General features: G+C 33.0%; 1 protein-coding gene across 2 annotated transcripts in view; it reads left to right on the plus strand.

The window, feature by feature from the left end:
* The window catches only part of LOC129225851 (acetylcholine receptor subunit alpha-like), a 271,447-nt gene that overhangs the window by 38,849 nt on the left and 213,259 nt on the right, over positions 1–19,339 (plus strand). The window lies entirely within an intron of this gene.

Here is a 19,339-nt window from a genome sequence, read left to right on the forward strand (position 1 = left end):
TCGGTACCATAGTGGTTGGTGCCAGAAATTTGGGAGATATTTTATTCATTTATTCGATTATTTTTTTCGGCTTAATTATGTGAAGAAAGCAACAAAAAAAAAAACACTAAAATGTAATGACACTTACCGGTTAGGAACCATGAACTTGCCAAAATGAAAGAATTACTCCCAAACTAACCTATACCTTTAAACCAATTGATATAGGATAACAAATAGATGACACTTTTTTTAGATGTTGGCAACGCGTTAATAACTATTTGTTTGAACTCAGTGTAACACTTACAGTGTAGTTTAAGTCAATATTTAGCTTTTGTTTGTTTTTGATAGTTGTTAATTTGCCTTTCGCCTTCTATTTGTTTTATTTGTAAAGTATTGATGGAATATAAGAGATTATTATTTAAAGTACAAAGCATTTATAAAGTCTTGCACTATAAAGAAAATGTATTGAAGGAAAACTATTTAAGATTATATATATATATATATATATATATATATATATATATATATATTATATATATATATATATATATATATATATATATATATATATATATATATATATATATATATATATATATATATATATATATATTGGTACGATACTAGCTAAACGCATGTTCGTGCTAGCGACATTTGGAAGAAACAGTCGTCAAAAAATAATAATCTCTAACTGTTACCAAAGCATTGATCTAGTATATAAATAGAAAAATTTAACTTTGCACTTAAAAACGAAATATTCTGAAAATGCCGATGCCGTAATGAGCAGATTATAGCTGAAATTCGAAGACCGAATAAGTTTTTCATATCTTTTGAACGATATTTGGCTCTTCTTAGCCCATTTTACTTTTAACGAGTATTTTTTAAATCATTTTATTCAAAGTTCATTCGCATTCACTACTCTTCTCTGTGAATTACAAAATAAATAAATAAAACAAAAATAATAAATAAATAGCGTGAATGCTATAACGTAAGATATTTTTTGGTTAAAAAATAACGATTCGCATGTAAATAAAAGAAATTGATAAACTATTTTTGTCAAAAAAGTTTCCTAGTTTGGTTAGAAAACAAACTGAACGTTGGCAACAGAGAGAAAGATGAATTTTATAGCACAAATACATTTAGAATAAAAATGATGGCTATTAAAAATAAAAAAGAACGGTTTTTTATGATTTATAAGGCAAATATGTTTGTATACAATGTGTCTCTTTACCATACTTTATGAAGAAAAATGATGAAGGTGAACTTTTTGTTTTGGAATCCACTATAATATTAAAAATCTGTTCGCGTCCGTCTGTCTGTCTGTCTGTCTGAAGACCTATCTTCTCGAGAACCGCTGCGAATCGAGAGTCAAACGAATTACCGATCAATTCGAAATTTTCCAAAGAAAAAACAATAAGACCAATCTCGTAATTGTGCGACTTTAATTAGTGGAGATATTAATTAAAACGTTAATTAACATAACGTTATTCAGGAATTTTTATTTCTTTCCTGTTGCCATTTTGCATATGCGTTAGCAAGTAAAATTCTAATAATAGTTTTAAAAGAGATTTTTTTGGCTGCTGTCCAAATCTTGAAACAACGTTTCCATCTAGAATTTCATTTTAAATTAGTTTAAACTTGGTTGCCCTATTCGGACATAGCCTTTATTTTATCGTCTGTCCTTTTTTTTTATTTTTTACATTCAACGTTCTCAACTCTTTTCAGCATATGAAAGTTGTTTCTTTAGCTATGTTTATTGATAGTAGTGTAAGTTTATCAGTCACCGGCCTCATATTTTGGTATACTTAGGATGTGCGACTAATTATGTTTATTTTGTTGGACTTTTTCCCGTCACATGGGTGAGTTTTCGAATTGTAATAACTCTTTTTTTTCTTCCTGTTTCTATTTTTAAAATACAGTTTATATCGTTAAAAGAACATGTTAAATAAAGATTGTGAAACAGAGTTGTGAAACAGAGTTGAACAGAAAAGATTGTTTTTAAGGATTTTAACTAAAGCTAAATTGGAATCTGATGACTTGGTATTAAATTAATGCTTATTGGTAGTTATTAGTCTTGGTGCTTTAGTTTCACGTAATCAACCAAAAAGTATGTGTCATTCTATGTAAAAAGCTGATTGTAATTGTACATAAATAGTTCAGATATAGTCTATCAGATGTAATTCATTTTAACGTGTGCACAGATTATAGTTGATAACGCATATATTTTCATCTTTTGTGCTAATTGAAAATACTCATAACTTGTATCATTGATAACTATGATTAACGTTAAAGAGATTTTTGACAAAAATATGCTCTACTGGTGTTTTGCAAACCTTGCATTACGCGTATTTATTTACTCCTTAGCGCTTTAGAAACTGATGTCAGAGTAACACAAAAACATCAATTGGACATCTCTTTCATTTTTTTAAAGTAGCCCGTGCAAAGCCGGGCACGCAGCTAGTTTTATTTTAAATCTTGAGAAGCAGCAAACACACACACACACATTTAAAAAAAAAAAAAAGATCTGACCTACTTCCCCCAATTAATTCTAATTTGGATTCCGCAACTTTAAATTCAAATTATGTTTTTCGCAATCACGAGTTGCAACAAGACCCTACTGATTAGAGTTATTGTTTCTAGAAATGGCTCCCCCCCCCAAGCATGTCCCTCCTCCTGGGTGGTTACGTGTGTATAGTTGTGTGTGAAGGCTTAAGTGTGTGCACGCAGGCATGTGTATGTGTGTAAAGGCGTGCGCACGTAGGGGAGTGTATATGGACCATGCGTGTGTAGGACATGGACGCCACCGCCCAGCAAAAGTGGATTCCGGTGGACAGTACTCAGGCCCAGCCGCGCCGCCGCCGGTGGACGGTGGTGCTGCAGCCCTTGTCCATGCTGAAAAAAGGAACCACAACGTCAAGGACAGTCAAATGAAAGCAATAAGCAATCGTGATTGCTCAAAAAGATTATTGTTAAATAGAATGTTTCCCACTGCTGTAACTACTCCTAGATATTGTATTTATTTATCAGCCAACTAAAAGTCGTTTTATGTCAGTTGGTTTCATTGTTCTAATGGCATATGCAGAAAAAGTTAATACATTTTTTTTAAATTGTTTCTTCTTATTATTACTATTAAACTTTTTTTAAATTATTTATATTATTATTATTGTAATAATTATTATTATTCTTACTGGAAAGTCGCCCGTCAAGGTATGACGGTGAAAATAGCTTCTGTTCCTCTACATTTCAATGAAGCAATTGCCTGTTTGCTGATATTTTGATACTTGAAATTTTAATCCTAACTCCAGTGGATTAACCCTAAACTCTAGTAGATGACGTTCATTACCAAAACACATTATCAAATTATCATGCCATGGTGCGAGTTTCATTGTTGAAACACGCGGGTTACTCGATCATCGGCCGTTATTTATATGAGGATTGTTATAATTGTTATCATAATTATTATTATTTTATTGTTATAATTGTATTTGATTATTATTATTACTTTTCTTCTTATTATTACTATCATTATTATTACTTAAATGAATAAAAAAATTCATTAAATAAAATTACATATTTAATCATTAATCAACGTTTAATTTAACCCTTATCTAATATTTTTCACAAAGTTAATGCATTTCTACGTGTGTACTTTTTTGTAGCTCTGAGAAGATTTTTAAATCTTTCAATTTCGTGACAGGCACTAGTGCAACCAGAATTTATTTCCTGTGCACAGGCAGTTAATTCTGGCTGCGCTAGGACCTTGGGTAAGTATTTGTTCAAAACATTCCTTGTATATGTAAAACGACAACAATGTGTATAAAGTACATATAAAGTATTAAAATAGAGTTAAAAACTGAGGAAACAGAACGAAAAACTTCGTACTTTTATGTACTGATGAAAGGGCTTGCATTTGACAGCTCCGAAACAGCTGTTTGCTGAGTTTTTAAGTCTGTTTTAGTACTTTATTTGTACTTTATACACGTTGTTGTCGTTTTTACATTACAAAGTTTTTGACTGTTTTTTTACAATTCCTTGTATAGATATAAACTGTCACATTAGAATCGGCAATATAAGTTAAAAACGGAGATTCTGCAATGTTGACATTCAAAACTTCTCTCTTGGCAAACCTGGGACTTTTTTTTTTTTCATGTACGCCATTTCAGCTTCCGCCGGTAGCACCCCCAACATCCGTTTAGCTAATATTCTACCAATGGGTAAAAACTTTGATGCGATTAGGGCAAAATTTAAAAAGTTATATATATATATATATATATATATATATATATATATATATATATATATATATATATAGTATATATATATATATATATATTATATATATATATATATATATATATATATATATATATATATATATATCGTAGTTTCATTTCAATAAATTTTCTTTACACTGCAGGATTTTATAAACACCCTGTACTCTAAATCATAATCTCTTCCATTCATAAATATCTTACAAGTACAAGTAGAAGTCGAAACGAAAATTAAAAACTTACAAAAACAAATAAAAGCACAAATACTGACTAAACCTCCCGTTAAATTATTGCTAAAAACGAGGAGAGAAATGCAAATTTATTAGTTCGGTAAATATCAAAATAAAACAAATGAAAAAAGGCTTTTGATATGAAAAAAATGTATTTTTTTTACGCTGTTTGTTTTTTCTTTCCAAAAATTATTATAGAGAGTCATCTTTTACAAGAGCTATACGTCTCTATCTCTTATGTTTATTTTTTAAAATAAACAATTTTTCATTCAATTTTAAGTGATTTAAGAGAATATTACTTTAGACTCCACGTGAAAAATCGAATCCCTGCAGCTCTTGATCGAACGGGTAGATTTGATTCGGTCAAAACAAATAAGAAAGAACGCTCGGTGCTTGTTGAAGAGCATAAAATCTAGTTATTTTAAAGCTACTTTTCAGAGCCGCAAACGTTCTAAAATTAGTATCTAAAAATTAGTATATTTTTTATTTATCTAAGAAATATTAGACTCGAAAATGAAACATAAATAAGTTAATGGATAAATAAACAACTAAATAAAATAAACAAATATAATTGATGCATCAACATTTTAAAAAGAAAAAACTGTAAGGATTCTTTGCTTTTTGGTGTGTAATAGACGAAACAGGTATATATAAGTAAAAAAACTAAAAGGAAAAACAATGAAAAAAAAATTATATAAAAACAAAAAACCCGACAGCGTAAAAACCAAGAAAACTAAAAAGAAAAATGTATAAGCCCAGTAGTTTAGAATGCTATTAAGTACTACTGAATAACTGTACCATTGAAATATTTTTATATTCGTACACAGATAATATCATAAATTCAAAAACAGAATAGAAGGATCAACAGTCCCTTTCTGAATCAAGGAAACCCGTAAAATCTGAATGGGCCCCGACTGTTGATCCTTCTATTTTGTTTTTTGAATTCATGATATATCTTATCTGTGTATGAATATAAAACTATTTGAATGGTACAGTTATTCAGTAGTACTTAATAGCATTCTAAACTACTAAGCTTACACATTTTTCTTTTTTTAGTTTTTTTAGTCGGGTTTTTTGTTTTTATTTAATAATTTTTTATTTTACACTTTTTAGTTAATTTTCATTGACTTAGTTATTACGATTATAAGACGGTACATTTCGCAACCTTGTCATTTCATTGGGAGAGTTTGCTTGTACAGTGAGGTTTATTAAGTAACTTTGCGGTGGTCTAAACTACTGATAATTAGTCCCTCTAGGGACCTAACTCGGCTTAAAGCTACATGTGTTTGACCTTCGGCAAAAATGCGCGAACTTAAGTCAACCACAGCACAGCTGTATAAACAGCCTGTATAACTCATGACGACGCGAAATCGGAACCGTCGTCAGTCAAATCTTTCTCGCAAATCTAAAAAAGTCTCTCAAGAAAGTACTCAGTACCTTGAATCAAGGCAAAAACAAATGCAACATGTTAGAGATGAAAATCGAATTAGTAGACTCTTTCTTTTGGTGCTTATTACACGGGTTTATTTTGATGAGGTCCACAATCTGAGTGTCTTGTCTTCGTTACGCATAATATATTTTTTATTACAGTACAGAATACATATAAAGAACACATGAAAGAATTTACATCAGAATGAGGAGAAAGTACATCCGGAGCAAAGTTGTCTTCTCAAGTGGGAGAAGCAATCGTTTAGACCACTCGGCCACTGAGACCCCAATTAGAAGACTTAGTAAACAAAAAATTCAGGCAGTGAAAACTACCTGCATTTGTCGCACGCAGGTAGCGTGAACACCCAGCGGGCTTTTTCCCAAACTGACGAAACGGCACCTGGTTTTTGAAATAGTACTTATGATTAGTGTCATGTGTTTAGTGACACTCCCAAGGTTAAGACAAATCGATTGACATAAGAATTACCAAAATTGGCCGAGGCGTTTAGCCTGTAGAACGCCACATAGGAACAGGCATACATATAGAGACTGATAAACACATTAACCTCCTTTGCGTTGCGCACGCTCAGTCTGGTAATTACACACAAAGTCGTAGAAATGCCATCAGAACGTTGTTTTACAATACACACTCTTTAAAAAGTGTTTTATAAGCGGTGAGTGTTTAAAAGAAAAGGATTTTTCGTTTTTATATCCTTATATATATATTAGCGAATTCACCGATCGAGTAACGCTCCAGAAGTCACTAAAAATGAAACTCGCGTCATAGCAGGATAATCTGATAATATATTTAGTAATATTTGACATGCAGGAAAATGCTTCGTTTTAGCAAGACTGAACAGGACCCTGTAACTTAACTGTTTTACTGGTGTGACTTATTTTAGGAGAATGAAGAAACGAAAAAGTTGTCAACAATGAACGCTACGTACTGCAGATTAGGGTTAATCCACCGGAGTTAAGGGTTACCTTTTCAACCATCAATATATCACCAAACCGACAATTGCTTCATTCAAATGTAGAAGCAATTTTCACCCTTCATGCCTTGACGGGCGACTTTCTAGTCGTAGAAGAAGACCCAGAACACTGGGATGTTATAAAGAAAGACAAGGAGATAAACTCAAATTATTTTTTGCATTTTAAAGGAAGTACAAGAAGAACAGACAAAATAAAACGCAAATTTTCCAAAATTGTCTCTAAACTTCAATGTTTAAAATATGTTGAAGAAGAAAAGTTTTAAGTTGAAGCTAAAATATTATAAAATCGCAATTTGTAAAATTCATTGAAATATATTTTCGAAAATAGTCTGTCACAGTAGACATTTGATGCTATACTTTGCAAAGTGAAGCGTCCATCAAAGGCAATTGATTCCAATTTTTAAATTCAAAATTTGTTCAAAATTCACTGAATTCTTTCGCAGTGAATTTTACTTTTGCTTGAATGAGCTTGATGAACATCACACGAGCGAAACATAAAGGCTGGAGTAGCTCTGTTGCAGAATATCATGCCCTCCTGCCATTTTGGTTCACGAACTTGGAAATTGCAGTTTACAGTCGATACTATAGGCTGTACTCCTGTTGTAAGAATCATACATAATATATTATAGTAGAATTTTAGAGTTAAGAGGTAGTAAAGTTAAAGTCATGTTGTTATCAATGTAGTAGAGATTTAATGAAATTAACCAATCTAGTTTGTTTTCCCTTTTTTTTAATTTTTGTTTTTTGTCTGTCGAAAGAATGGCTTTGGATATGAGTGCTTTAAAATCTTTAAGCTATAAACTAGTAAATGCTTCACTTCTAAAGGTAAAGCAGTTGGGAGTGTAGCTTAAAAATGATTAGAGCATGAAATAAATTTATTACAATTTTTTAAATTTCAATATAGGCGATATCTTTATTTTAACGTACAATGTACATCTTAGTAGATGATGATGATGATTTTTCCCCCGCAGAAACATGCTTTTAAAAGTATTGCAGACAATATATAATGAAAGAAAAGGAAATATTTTTTTTTAAAAATTCTTTTAACTTTTACAATTATAATTATTAAATATTCTGTAATGAAAGGATATGAATTAATTTTATGATGGGCAATAACAGTTTAAAATCATGACAGGTCCTTAACTGTTAGGCCTAAATTTAGGTATACGAGATCTAAGCCTAACTTTAGATATACTAGACCAAAGCCTTGGTATACTAGACCTAAATATCATTTTAGCGGACATTTTCAGGTAAAATGAATCGGACAAAGTGGTTTATTGCACCATTTTACCGAACAAAGTATAACATTGGCTTCATTTGATTGCGTGTTATAAGGTATTCTTGCTTGGAAAAATAATGAAAAACGTATCCCACCAAATGTCGATAATGAAAGTTATTCACAGTCTAGCTGAGCAAACTGCTAAATTTGCTCATAATAGGTTATTTCCATTAATCCGTACATTTTTCATTAATGATCTACAAAATGTCATTTGTATGAAAAAATTCTTCTGACTCTTAAATGGAGTTATCTGTTTTGTCCAAGTGGCTATCCAAGTTACTGCTGCAGTGAGCAAAGTGGCTACATCTCTGCAGTATTATAAACATTTTGTTTCTCCCATTTATGCAGAATTTATATCACGTGCTTTTTGTGTTTTATATAGTACAGTATACAAATATGTGTGGTTTAACGTAGTAATAAATAGAAAATCGCCCGTCATGGTATGACGGGTGAAAATTGCTTCTACATTTGAACGAAACAATTGCCTGTTTGGTGATATTTTGATATTTGAAATTTTAACCCTAACACCAGTGAGTTAACACTAAACTCCAGTAGATAGCGTTAACTGTTTTGGGTTCTTCGTTTTCCTAAAACGAAAGTGTTTCAGTAAAATAATTAAGTTACCAGATCGAGTTCAGCCTTGTCACAATAAGGCCTTTCCCTGCAGGATAAACATTGCCAAAACATATTATCAAATTATCATGCCATGGATCGAGTTTCATTGTTGAAACACGCGGGTTACTCGAACATCGGCTATTATTTATGTGAGGATGGGCTAAACTCATTGTCAAATTAAATGTATTCAAGTCACTAGCTGGGTTAGAGTGTAAAAAAAACGGAAAAATACAATAATCAAATCAGAGTATGGAAGGTGTCAATATTAAAAGTACAAGTTGAAAGTCGGGAAAACATAGCTACAGAAGAACAGAAGTGTGAAATTTGCAACATATGATGATCTTAAAGGAACTCAACCGTTATTGGCAAAGGCAGCAGAAATTAAAATTTAATATCGTATTGCATGATGGCTGCAGTTTGAAGTCTTCTAACAGCATCAACAGGCAAATTCCTTGGAATTGATGGACTTCTATCTGATATACTACATTTAATAAAATTACCGTTGTTACAATGCATGGGTTGAAGGGAGGGGGCGGAGGTAACTAGAATAGTTTGGTGATTGAGAAAATAGGTTCAATAGCCAAATCTTCATGAAATGTGCTACTACGAATATATCTAGTAAAACCAGGAATAGTTAAATGTTGAGTTTTTGAGTAGATTAAAGCCTCATTATGCTGCTCATGAGGATTCCTTCATCATCTCTCATTATAAATCATTGAACTTTGCCAATTGCCGTATACTTCTCTGCTAAAGCGAATTCAAAATATAAGAGACCTACTTGAAGCACTGTCAGATTATACTTATTTATTGCCTTAAATTAAATTGAATCTTGAACAGAGGTAAGAAGAATAGGGCAATTGATTTTTCCTGAACCTACCCCGAAGATTGTGCGCATTTTCGTTTTTTTCCCGTATTTAAATGTAATGTTTTCATGCGGATTTTCCCAGTGATAGATTATCTTTGTGTCGAACCAGCTAAAACACTGCAGTGATTTCAGCTTTTGGTATAAAACAATCCCGTAGCACAAAATAAATACGAATCAGAGTAACGCAAAACTACGTCTCTTAAAACAAAATATGGCAGATAATCATGACCGCATGCTTCAATATTTTGCACACAGATCTTTTAAAAGTTTTCTTTCCCGTGCTTTACCTATCCTCAAATAAACAACTTCCCTGTGCAGGCGCGTCATTTTTTTTTTTGGGGGGGGGGGAGTGCTCCTCTGGATTTGGGAAATCAATGTATTTACAAAAAAAGTGGGAGTAAATTTGCTGATTTTTGATAAAATTTACATTGAGCATACATCTTTACCCCTCTTCCGTTTTTAAAAATTTGAAATGGCGGGACTGCCCCCCACCTTAGATGGAGCACTTCAAAACAAACCATTTTCCTCTCACTTTTGCAACCAAAATGGCGGCCGATTCACCTGGCGTCAACAAAACTCTTCTGTTTCAAGGAGTTCATGACGTCAAACTTTTTGATGACGTTATGCCGATAAGCGAGTGTCTATGATGGCCCCGTATCAGGAAATGGGAGACATTACGAAGGGTATCATGAAAATGGACATTTGCAAGAGATGAGAAAAGATCATTTTTTCTTTTACAGATATGCGTAGACGGAGAGATGGGGGAGGGGGGGGGGGGTTGAGTACCAAAGTCGTTTTATGAAAAGGCGTTTAAGTGAACTTCAATGTGTTTCTTGCGCGAAATATATGTGAATGTTGAAGTGGGTACTTATAGGTGCTTTCAGAAAACGGTTATGTTTAGTTTAAAATGTCAAAACTAAAACTTATATTTTTAAAGGAGATTTTCATTTTTAGATGTCGGATATTAGTTACATGTGTTATTTTAATGAAATTTCATTTCTTTAAACGCTCAGACTACGAAGGAAACTAATTGGTGTATCGCAGACCACTGGATTTATTATAATATTCAATCACTTACCAGTTATTAATGATTTACTTAAGAGTCAAAAAGAAAAACTTGAACTGATAGCTAATCTTTTCTATATTTTTAATTCAAGCTTTTTTTTTATACTCTGACTTCCATTCTTTTAGAGCGTTATTTCCAGTTTTATTTCTTTTAACATCAGCTGAACGTGGCGAAATCTTATCATTACGGCACAATTCTAGCGATTCAGGAACTATTCTGTGTACATATTCTTTTCCCTCGTATGATAGAAAAGTGTAATAAATAAATAGAGTGCAGTTATGGTAAGCCTCAAGTGGGTTTTGAGAACCACGTGTCTAATGACTTTAAAAAAAAGAAAGTGGCAATTTACGAAAAAAAAAAATGGTTATTGCTGCATTTTTTAACGTCTTTGTATGTGACAATTACATAATTTGCTTTTTTTAAATATTTTGTTTCATTTTTTTAAAACTTTTATCCAGAATATATTTTTAGAAATACGATTTGTTAAAATTTTCATTTGACGAATTTAAATGTTTGAAGGCGAGCCAAGCATTAATTTACCATTTTTGGAATACACTGTTAGCTTGTGTGTGAATAATTTTTTGTGGAGGCGCTAAAACAAAATGCGCAGAGAATATAAAAAAACAGTTTCTATTTGTACCTCTGTGTCAAAATGAGTTTCATTTCAGAATTTATATTTATCATAAATTTCTCTGTAGGCACTAATAAGTTTTTTGAACTTTCAAAATTTGAACGAAAATTTGTTCTGACTAAAAATGAAACACGAAGGTCAGTTGTCCTGGTTAAAATTTTACGAACAAAAAAAAAAAAAAAGTTTTCCCGAATCGGGCTATTTCCTTTAAAGGGGCTAACAAACAAATCGACCGATTCAAAAATGTGGTTTTTAATTATTTTCACTTTTAATATTATTTCAATTATGTAAAATATTTCTGATGTTCTACGTTTTCCCTATGATGATATGGGGCTATGTAGGCCTATTTAAAAAAAAAAAAAAAAAAGATTAGGATAGACCAGATCCAGTTGATGCAGGGTTAAGTTGATACAAGAGCTTTAATTCTTGAGTGCGTATATGCAAATAACTGATACAATCTCATGAGAAAACTATATCAAGTTGAGACATTTCTAAAAAAAAATTTTTTTTCATATTTTTTTTATCTATATATTATAAATTTTAAAAGTATCAGTCTATTTGCTTCATGAGAAAAAAATTGTGTCGTTAAGTCAAACAATATAGAAGTGAACCTTTTATTATTTTTCTTTTACATTCAGGACTGCCACTTCACCCACACGTTTTCCCTCGTGCCACGCTCTTGTTCTTTTTGCACCCGACTTAGGCATTTTCACAACAATATTGTTTTTTTTTTCTAATGAATAAATTGGATTTTTAAAAAATGAGAAAACTAAAACTCGAAATCCGCTTTTTAATTGCTAACAATGAAAAATCATAGTAATTTTCAAGTTAACTTGTTTAATCAAAGTTAAACTAATTTCAAGCCTGCGCTTAAGCAATGTGCATTACTCGTTTAAACTGATGACTTGAATCATAGAAATATTCGAAAACCTGTATTATTTGGAAAGTTTAAAATGGCCAAAATGTACAAATATATATAAATAGATGTTCAATCTTGAAATGAATTTGTTAATTTTTTTTTTTCAAAACTAACTTTAATTTCTATTACTTCATCGTTTTTGCCAAAAAAAAAAAAAAACCAAGTTGCTTCCGTCACACACAACGTTTGCAGATTAGAATTTCAAAACCCTCAAATTAAAAGTGTCACTGTACAAGGCAAACGTACCGGTAGTGGCCAGTGCTTCAGAAGTAACCACATCAAAGTTTATATTGGAAAAACAAAAGGATTCCATGTCTCCCAATGGTTTCAAATAATGCATTTGAATCCATTGGGAAACCTGGAATCCTATTTTTTCAAATATAAAACTTGAAGTGTCCACAACTGAAGCACTCTACTGTTCGCTACCGGTGTGTTTACCTTACCTGTTTATAAGAGAAAAATTAGTATAGTATTAGGTGGCATTTTATTTATTTATTTATTTATTTTTTTTTTGACGCAACATTAGTAACAAGGATTAATTAAATATTTGTGTTTAGCCGATATTTTAAAGATGCATTAAGCTTTTTTTCAAGCTCTTTTCTACCTTCTTTCACTTTTACGGGAAAGGAGGCTAAACGAGTAGCATGCACCTATCCGAGTAATCTGCGAGAGACAATTGCTTAATCTGCCCGGCCTGTGCGTGCTAATGGCAACCCGGGCAATTGCTTCCACCCGAGATCCTTCTAATGACGAGGTATTACGTCTCTGGGATGGAGCAGTTCAGAACACTTGCGCAGAGGCGGATTCGGGAATGAGGCGCGAGGGAGATGGATTCTTTGACACTTGTTAGAGCGTTTGCGAAAAGCCTCTCCGTTTTGTGGTGATTTAGAACGTTCGTGGAGAAGTGAATGAGACTCCTGATGGGCTCTCGCTTTGCAAGCGTTCTTGAGACAATTTAGGGTTGAAAATGGTATCGTTAAAAAGATATTTTTTTCGAAAACGTGATGCGAAACAGTTGGTTATTATAGTACGCACATTTATTCGCAAATACAGACATTTAAAAACATATATGAAGAAGAAACTGGGGCACATTGAGACTTGCGTGCAGTGAGAAAAAGCTATTGTTTGGAGTTTTTATTTATAATCGGTAAATGGTGACTAAGTACATGTGAATCTCGAAAAACCAACAGGGTGAATTTCTGGATATGAGGTTACTAACTCTATTTGGGAGCAAATGATCGTTGGTTTCAGGCAAAATATTTTTATTTTTTGACCCTCACATACATCGATGTATAACATTTTCTTTTATGAATAAAAATTGGCCGTTTGATCAGTTTTATCATGTAGTATGTCTCTGTTACTAATTACTGTTCAGAACACCCCCTATCACAGAACTTGGAGTACAGCATCTTTTACTGTACTCCATGCCTGGAGTACAGTGAGAAAACAATTTATGTTTCCTATTTTTATCTTATTTAAAAACTTTAAATAATAATGAACTATTCTTTTATCGCAAAAGATTGTATACTTAAGCTGCATTACAAATCCATCTTGGACATTTTCTTATAGAATCGAAGTTTCCAAATTTCTTGAATTTTATATGTTTCGTTTCTCTATGCTCCGGTCTCACCTACTACTCCGTCCTAAATTACTCGCTACATTTAGGTCTTAAATTTTGTTGCTACATTTCAATACCTTTTAACTAAATATTGAAACTGAATATTTTGTAATTTTATATAAAGGAAGTTAGTAAGTACTCCAAAGTCTACAAAAAAGAATTTGTCAGTTTTCCCATATTCAAAACGCCATAAAAATCACGTTTCTGAATAGATGAAAAGTAACTCAATTTAAATTTAATGGTGCAGAGATGTATTAAGATGCACTGAAAATTTTTCTTCAAAACGCGATTTCCCAAGAATGTTAATTTAAAAACCTCTTGCTCCTTTTTTAAAAAAAACTACTACACAAATTGCTTAGAAATTTTCACAAAATTATTTTTATAAGTTCATAATTGCACTGAAGAAATGTTTTAGTCTTAAAGCTCAGACTAACAGCTGTTTTTGTTCCTAAACATCGATTTTTGTAGTCAAAAACGGTCTTTTTCTTCATTAAAAAAGGCGCTGTTGCTTAACATTAAATTATGAAACAAACAGAATTTATTGAAAATTTCACTCCAGTAGGCACTTAGCTATCTCTTAAAAACACTGAAAGTTGTAAGTTTCTACCATGAAAGCGTTCAGAACAAAGATACATAAAAGTTAGCAATTAAACATTACGCATATACATGGTACTGTACTGACTCCCCTTAAAAAATTTTTAGAGTGCTCTGATGTTAGCCAACAACACATATTTACCTACCTTTCTTCTGCTCCTTGAATCAGTACTAAATCAGTTTAAAAAATCCAGTGTTCGCACCCTTCTAAGCCACGTAAGTTTTGTAAAGATTCTTCCACCATCAAATCGCAAAAAATATCTAGCTAATAAATCGTGAATTCATTAGAATCCGAATTGATATTTTTTGTGTACTGCTGGTAGAGCCCTTAAAAATAGCTTTGTAGCTTTGGCTTAAGAATCTGCTTACTATGGACCTTTGATACTAATTAAGAAGGAAAAGAAGGAACATTTGGTAAGTAAATAATGGTAATTATGGCATAGCATCCTGAAATCTGTTTAAAAAAAAGAAAAGAAAGTTAAGCGAGTTGGCTCCAGAATCTCTTCTACATCACCAAAAATAGTCTAAAACTGCGTTTTTACTGCTAGAACGCTGAAAAAACTCGTGGGACTCCCTCCCCCTCCCACAACTCTCTTTTTCCTGACATAATTAGAAATAATATGTAAATTACGTTTCTTGAAATTTTAATTCCCGAAAATAGCTAGGGGGACGATCTCAAACTTTTTCCCACTAACATTAGCAAATGTTAAGACTATACAAATTAGAAAAGTTTTCGGGGGTCGAAACCAGAATCTCTCTTTCCGAAGAAGTTCCGACCAAAACTAAACGAACCTACTTTCCAGTATGGCATAATTGATTTTCTAGTATCTAATGAATATTCCTTAAATAATCTAATAATACAAATGATAACAGACATACCTTTCTAAAATTTTACACTAATTTCTAAAAATAAAATCCTGCTAATCTGATGAAATATATGCGTAAAAGACAAATGAACGAAACATGAAAGTTGTAGCACCTTTAAAAAAAATTAAAAAAAAAAAGAATCAGCATCCAGTCAGGCACATATTTGAATTTTGACGTTGTGAATTCCAACTAGGCTTTCCGAAATCACGAATTGCAATAGGACCCCTACTCGTTGTGTTTCTTGTTTCTAGAAATTGAATGGAATGGAAAAGAACTTAGCACACACCATATTATGACTGGTAGTTTTCTAGATTAATTTATACAAGGCATATCTATTAGAAAAGAAATTGTCATTAGGATGCGGTAATAAAGTTGTCATGATTATTATGGGCAATTTTTACCCGTACACTTATTATAAAAATTATATTTACAAGTGCATTATGGTATTTTTATTTTTCGTCAATCTTCAACGGTGGGAATTAGTAATCTGGAAATTTCATATTCAGACGAAGTTTTGTTATAAAGTTCATCTGTAAAACTATTTTTCCTGAAAAAAAAAACCTTGATTTTTTACAAATGTAAAATCTGCTTGAGTTGAGCCTTGAATGAACGCAAGCGAATTACAAACATGACGATGAAATAGATGAATAAATGAATATACTTTAGAAAATAAATAAAAAATAATAAAGGGTCAACTTGAATCGATGATTTTAATCATTAAAAAAAAACAACAAATTTTCTGCACAGCTCTTTCTGCTGGAAACATAAAAGTCTCCGAATTTTCCTTTATTTCCCGCATCCAAAAATTGAATAAATAAGTTAAAATTTTGGACTGAAAATAAAAACAAGTATCAGCAATTATTATTTCATAGTTAAAAAAAAAAAAAAAAAAAAAAAAAAACAAGACTGGGGGTAATAGAGTGGGTCATTTTCACATAAAGTCCGAAACTCTGACAGTTTTTGGGGAATCATATTTGGGCCATGACATCTGAAGTCAGGGGTCATATCGGTTATTTTTTCTCTGGACTTAGGGTTGAACTTATTTTAGGATAAGGTAGTCGGAGCCGGTCATTTGACCTCGCAGCCTGTATTTATGCCAATGCTACATGGTCAGAGTCAGACTGATTTTGGGTGCAGGTGCCGAAGTCGAAGACCCTAAAATTCCAGGAGTTGGGAGTTGGTCATTACATTAAATTCGAGAACACAGCCCTGGTAAAAACATTTGTGCTTTGAATTCATTTTATTTTGATTCAGTCAAATTTACCTCTCACTTTTTGTCAATGTTAAATTTAAGAAAGATTGGACTTCTATCGACGCAAAGGAGGGTAATGTGTTTATCAGTCTGTGTATGTATGTCTGTTCCTATGTGGCGTACTACAGGCTAAACGCCTTGGCCAATTTTGGTAAATCTTACGTCAGTCGATCTGTCTTAACATTGGGAGTGTCACTAAACACGGGACAGTAATCAAAATTCACCATATTAACAACCAGTTGCCATATTTTGTCATCAGGATCGGCACACGTTGGGTGTTGCACACTGTGTCGCACGATACCTGATAGGAAAAATGCAGGTAGTTTTCGCTGCCTGAATTTTTTTGTTTACTAAGTCTACTAATTGGGGTCTCAATGGCCGAGTGGTCTAAGCGATTGCTTCTCCCACTTGAGTCGGTGGAACAAGACACCCTCGCTCCGGATTTACTTTCCCCTCTTTCTGATGTAAATTCTTTCATGTCTTCTTTATTTGTATTCTGTTCTGTAATAAAAAGTATAATATGTGTAACGAAGACAAGACACTCAGATTGTAGTCCTCATCAAAATAAACCCGTACAATAAGCACCAAAAGAAAGTCACTAATTCGATTTTCATCTCTAACATGTTGCATTTGTTTTTGCCTTGATTCAAAGAACTGAGTTTCGCGACGTGTTCTTTCTTGAGAGGCTTTTTACTTTCTTCTATATCTAATATATAGAAGAAAGTATTGGATTCGTGCAAATTTTCGAATTTCGAATTTTGACGGATTCGAACGTTTTAAGGTGTGCTGAGTCCATTTCGACTATTTTTGGAAAATGTCTGTCTGTGTGTGTGTGTGTGTGTGTATGTGTGTGTGTGTGTATGTGTGTCACGTCTGTGTGTGACCAGTTTTTTGTGGCCGCTCTACAGCAAAAACTACCGCATGAAATTGAACGAAATTTGGTACACATATGTGCCCCTATGTGAACTTGTGCCCATTGGTTTTTGGCGCGAATTCCTCCAAGGGGGGTGGAGCAATGGGACGTTTTTTGAGTTACGCGTGCTTGCTATTCCTCAGGAAGTAACTGGCGGAATCAAACAAAATTTGGTCCATATGTTGCCCCTAACAGGAGCAGGTGCTGATTCAATTTTGGTGTCAATAGCTTAAACGGGGGTTGAATTATAGAACGTTTTTTGTCGTCAATCGTGACTGCTGTATCTCAAGAAATAACTAACGGAATCAAACAAAAATTTTTTGACAAGTAGCCCTTAGTGGGTATAAGAGCTGATTTTATTTTGGTGACAACAGCTAAAAAGGGGGTAGCGCAATCGCTCGTTCTTTTTTTTCATTGTGAGTGCCCTATCTCAAGAAGTAATGCTACGTTCTGGTTGAAATTTGGAATATATGTGAATCCATACGTAAACAGGCTTTGGTTCAATTTTGACTCCAATCGCTCCAAGAGGTGTTGATTTTTTTTTTTTTTTTTTTTTGCGAATAAAAATAGTTTTATTAATGCAGCAATAAGAAAGATAAATCGTAATAGATTGTCGTCTGCGTATTTCTCGTGATTTTAATTGTATGGAAATGATCGGAAATATTATCTCAATGATTTAAAATTTTTGACTGTTGCCATCTTATGTTTGTTAACAAATAAAATATTTGTAATTAATTCAAGCAAGGCTTTTAAAATAACTTTCAATTTTCGCTCTTTGCTTTGCTTTTGCAATAATTCAGACATTGGGATGGTGGTCAAGTTTTTGCATGTGTAATTTCGTTTTTGTTGGGAATATTGCTTCCTCGTCAAGCATGGGGAGGGATCAGAAAAAAAAAAGAAAAATATAGAAGAAAGTTTCGTGATGGCCACAACATACTAGTAATTGTATGGAAATGCCACGGAAATATAAGTTCGTTGCTTGAGGCACCTGGGGCCCTGCCCCTTATCCTCTGGTGTGGTATGTTGATAGTTCCCCGGTTGGGGCCATGGCTTTATTTTGGCGCAGAAGATGGTTGCGTGGATGTACGAGAGATGTGGCTTCCTCTAACGGGAGTACCATAATGGTTAGCCGAAGGCTCTTCAAAGTAAATTTCAACTAAAGTTCTTCTTTATTTAAATAAGTTTAAGTATTATTTTTTTTTCGCTTCCTACATATTTTTTTAAAGTTTTATACTTTTTTTTCCCCGTGGGGGATTTTTAGGCTATTTGAATGAATAAAAATAAAATAAAATTAAGACAATGATAAAATGTTGATAAGAAATTTAAAAAGAAAATAGTGAAATGAAAATAGATAGGAGCATGCTCCCAGCCAGAGTGTAGCACAATAACTAGAGTCGAAACGAGGTATGAACCCGATAAGGGATGCACTTACCCCGTTTCGAAATTGAAACTAAGCAAGCAGAGCGCGAGGCCTGCGAGAATTTGCCGGATCCAATGGATCGTAATTTGGAAGGTTGTTAAGTAGTGGATTGCCAACACGGGGGATGTTGTAGTGAAATCTCTTGGCGAGCTTTTTGCAAAAGTTGTGGAGTGTCGGGATGCCAACCTCTTCCATCAGCTTGTCCGTACGGACGTACCAGGGAGGGTCGCACGCCGCTCGAACCATCACTCTCTGCAAGTTCTCAACTCTGTTAAAGTTAGAGATTGCAGAAGTCGCCCATATGGGCGCTCCATAGGTAATAATGGGTCTTAGGCAGGACTTATAAATGAGCAGTTTATTATCCGTTGATAAAACGCTTTTTTTGTGCAGGAGACAATTT

This window comes from Uloborus diversus, chromosome 7 (genome assembly GCF_026930045.1).
Source record: "Uloborus diversus isolate 005 chromosome 7, Udiv.v.3.1, whole genome shotgun sequence".
Taxonomy (NCBI): Eukaryota; Metazoa; Arthropoda; class Arachnida; order Araneae; family Uloboridae; genus Uloborus; species Uloborus diversus.